Source organism: Peromyscus maniculatus, chromosome 6, assembly GCF_049852395.1.
Source record: "Peromyscus maniculatus bairdii isolate BWxNUB_F1_BW_parent chromosome 6, HU_Pman_BW_mat_3.1, whole genome shotgun sequence".
NCBI lineage: Eukaryota > Metazoa > Chordata > Mammalia > Rodentia > Cricetidae > Peromyscus > Peromyscus maniculatus.
Window position 1 is genome coordinate 73,358,828 of NC_134857.1, and position 4,635 is coordinate 73,363,462.

General features: G+C 40.9%; 1 pseudogene; it reads right to left on the reverse strand.

Moving 5' to 3' along the window:
• Positions 1 to 2,587: 2,587 nt before the first annotated feature.
• LOC143274044 (tripartite motif-containing protein 43 pseudogene) lies at positions 2,588 to 3,936 on the reverse strand (annotated as a pseudogene).
• Between the last annotated feature and the right edge of the window lie 699 nt (positions 3,937 to 4,635).

Sequence of the window (4,635 nt, forward strand, 5' to 3'; positions counted from 1 at the left end):
CCAGCACTTGGGAAGCAGAGCCCGGCAGATCTCTGTGAGTTTGAGGCCAGCCTGATCTAGAGAGTGCGATCCAGGACAGGCACCAAAGCTACACAGAGAAACTCTGTCTCAAAAAAAACCCAAAAGGGTGTTGGACCCCTTTATTTTTACCATGCTGTGCATTTTTACATTTATGAATTAGCATATGCATGTGGGTACATGCATGCCGCTGTGCATGTATGGAGGCTGAAAGACAATTTGTAAATCAGTATTCTCCTTTTATCCTATGGATCCTGGAGATCAAAGTCAGGTCAACCTGCTGGGTGGCAAGCGCTTTTACCCATTGAGCCACCCTACCAGTCCATTATGCACATTTTCTTACTATTTTGAGGCAAAGTCTGTGGAGCCCTGGCTGGCCTGGAACTCCCAAGGTCCACCTGCCTCAGCCTAGGATTAAAGGAATGCATTACCACAGCAAGTCTATTATGCATTTAAAAGTCTACAGACTTGATGTTTTCAGTAACATTCAGTTTCCCCAGCATATGCACAGTGCAGTGCACTAAAGAAAATGCACAAACCTAACAGACTTATAAATAGTAACGTTCCGGTCTAGAACCTCTCCCATGTCTCTTAACCCAGGAGTCAGGTTTATATAACTGTCATGTTTTTGTGGGGATATTAACAATTTCACTTTCTAAGTGTCTCTAAGTGTTTTTTTTTCCCTACAAATTTTAACACAACTTTAAACCATGTCCTTTCACTAACTCTATTTTGTCACACACTGGCAGCCTCTTTACCATATCAGAAGACTAGGTACTGCATGCTTGGACTTGTCTGTCTTCGGTATACACAATATATCACAAAATAAGACGCACAGATAAGAGGGACAACTGCTAATCTTGCATTACCAAACTTACATTAGTATTAGGCCCTACATGTGCACATGTTCTTTCTTCCTCCCTCCCAAACCAGCACAACTCTGTGTTGCTCAGAACTGGTTTTATCATTCCATTTCCAAAAGACAGCATTTCACCATGAGTTTAAATGAGAATTTACAACATTTTATTTACTACGTCTACTTTTAACATTCTTTGTGCACTTCTAAACACCTAGAAGGACTAGATGTTTCAGATGAGGACATAAATTTGTCCCCTAGATACACAGTAGTGTTGAAACCACACACATGCAACAATGGTTTAATCTCAAAGTGTCTTCTGCTGAGAGCATTCTGGTCTCTGTCCTTTTTCTCCAGCCCCTCCCCTGTATCACATGACACAGGCACTTGTCACTTGGATACTTTCACAACTCTCTTCAGAAGACAACCTTGCTATGAACTTTAACAGAGTACACAGGCTGTGTTAGTTCACTAACTCTACATTTGTCATACGTTGGCAACCTCTTCAATACCTAGAAACTAAAGATCATAAAATAAGGACTCCTTTGTCCAGTATGTACACTATATAAAGAACAGCAACATTAAGTGAAATGTATCTAACATGCAGGGTGATGGGTAAGCTACAGATGTCTAGCACACTAAGGGAATCTTTCTGCAGTTTCTTCCCTCCCACCTCCTCAATCCAATGAACAAGTACAGCGGGTGCACTCTTCTCACTATTCTAAGCATAGTGTCTCCAGTTTTTCAAAAACTATTCGCACAAAATATTATTCTACTACTTCTACTTTTAAATGTATCAAGCACTTTTAAATATGTAGATAGACTAGGGATTTCATGTAAGACCTTGTCTGCTATTCACATTGCACTGGTAAATAACTGTGCAAAGCAATGGTTTTTATCTGGGGTATCTTCTAAACACAACAATCTGGGCTTTGACACACTTTCTCCCTCCTCTCTGCCTTCAAGCCAGTAGACAATTACAGGCATATGTAATGCTTAGAAATAGCTGAACAAATTCATATCCCCAAATCATTTCCAGAACAAACTTTCCTATAAATTTTAACAGTGTACACAATGTACTAATTTTACTTTGTCATAGATTGGCAACCTGTTTGACATCTAGAGACAAGAAGCTGAAGATTTCAGACAGATTTGTCCATTATTTACAGTATACACCCAACAAAACTAAATGCAAATCTACAGAAACGGCATCTGAAAGGTCCCATATAAACACACTAGCGCATGGCCTTGCTGCCTCCCAGTACTTATAAAGAGAGCTGATTGGATTCTGTCTCCCATTGTTCAGGAAACACCCATATCTGAAGCCCATACATTCTATACAGATGCAAATAATCAAGGAAAGGCAGGTTATAAGTCAGGAAATTTAAGTAAAGTGGTTCAAAGTTCTTATAATTTCTTCAAAAATCAGAATTGTATGTTATTCTGTTGGTACTAATGGATTTCTCTGAAACTCTCAACATAGTTACTGACTCTCAATATGCTGACAGGGTGATCTTACATATTGAGACTGCAGAATTTATCACTGATGAGTCAATTAACTTTATTATTCATTTAGTTGCAAGATATAATCAGGAATATGAAGCATCTTTTTTTTACATTTAATAGTATTGTAATATTTAATAGCAGTGAAGGGTGTAACATTACAGAGTAAAAATTTAAAACAATAAAGTACTGGATTACATCTTCCTGTGATTATATGTATCCACTGGATACGCAAGGCCTGACAGAGTAATTGAAGGTGCCAGGAGGATACCTGTATATGAGGGAACTCTTGGTAACATTTAGGAAGCTTAAACAACCATCCTCACAATCAAGAAGCACACCAACCTGGCCCAATGGCTTCTCTATGTAGTGCCGGAACATTGGGCATGTGGTGAGGAGACAGTAATGATTACCCTCTTTCACACACACAAGAAGAAATGTACCCTCAGATTCAATCATTTGCTTTCTACTCCTTAACTGGGAATCCTTACAGACTCCCACAGCCCAGTCACAAGAGTCCTTCAAATCAATCTCCCAATAATATTTTCCTGAGATGAAGCTCTGTGATCCCCAGGAAGCAAAATAAAATCCAGCAGAATCTGTAGGTGTATCCTTATGGTGAAGTCTGAAGCTGAATCTTCTCATGACTTTAAATATGTTCATCTTAGAATGAAGTATGGTTATGTTTTCAAAGATAATGTGATCTTGGAACTGCTTGTACTTTCAGTCAGTCCAGTGATAGGTAGGGCAGTGAGTTCTGTTTTCATAGAAGGGGGCATGCTCAGCTGCATTGACTCACTCCTTCTGAACATGTCATCCAAATCTTGCAACAGGACCACATATGGCTCCTGGGACATTGCCATCAGCTCCTGGTACATTTCTCTTAGTTCTTTGCTCTTTTGGATCATGATGGCTTCACTTGTCCTGAGTTTCTCCAAAACACATTGGCCTTCATTTCTCATAGACTCGATGTGTTGCACTTCCTCTTCACAGAGGAGTGGGTGCAGTTTTGTATACTCTGTCCTGATCATTTGTTCCCGCAGAGTCTAGTAGTCCATCCACAGAGTTGTCATTCTGTTCTCTGCCTCTAAATTCTCTTGATTTTCTTGGATCTTCTCCCATAAAGATGCCATTTGCTTTACAAGTCTTTCCATTTGACTCTCAGCAGCTACTTCAATGGGACAGTGTCTGTGTCCTCTGTGCTCATGGGAGTTAGAACAGAGTTGACAGAGGAAGATCCTATTCTCAGTACAGAGGATCCTATTTGTCTCTTTGTGGGTCATACACTTATGCTCCTCAGAGCTCAGGTCCTTCAAGAGGCTGGTTTGTCTTGTAATGGACACCAGTTTCTTCAGAACAATGTTGGTTCTCAAGTCCTTCTGAGATGGTTCCCTACACATAGGGCATTGGACAGGAGGTTGGATGTCTTGCCAGGAAAGGTGGAGGCAGGCTCGACAGAAGCTGTGGCCACAGCTTATGGTGACTGGGTCTGTCAGGCAGCTCAGGCAGATGAAGCAGGTGAGTTCTTTCTGGAAGGCTTGTGAAATGTCTGTCTCCATTTCTCCAAGAAATATTCTCTCACCTCAGCAGTGTTGTGGAGACACAACAATACTAGCTCAGCTCTGGGAAATGATCTTCAATGTATGGAGGGGATAGATCTAGCAGTCTAGGAGCCAGGAGGTATGGAGACTCACTCTGTCTGGTCTGGAGAAGAATGAACCTGGCTGGCCCCTGGCGTGTCCTTATATACTCTCTAAAGACCACACCCACTTCCTCCCTTGTTGCTTTTACTAATGCTTCCAATAGGTGAGCTCCTGTAAATAGCAGTATTCTAAATGGATGGAAGATTGAATTAACTCTTTGTCCATTATCCACAAGCAAATCTTCACAGCAAATCTTCCTGCTTAGGTGGGTGTGGTAGCTCACACCTTTAATCCATGGAGTCCTAGGGAATGAGCTGCTGAAGCAGGAGGAGTTTTAGTTCAAGGCCTGCCTAGAATATACAGTGAGAACTTGTCTCTGGTCCAGAAGGGAAGTCGGGGGCCGAAACATCTTTTATATACAACTCACATCCAACCTCATATGCCTGTGACAAGACACTCTAGCACAAGGTAATGAGGAGTTCAATAAACTATTGATAGGAAATGTGCTGGAGGTCTCAGAATTTCATTAAAAAGCATCATGTCAACTGTAAAGGTGTAAAACAATGTTTCCATCACCTGGCAACAATCCAAGGAAATTATAAGGAAATTGTCTTA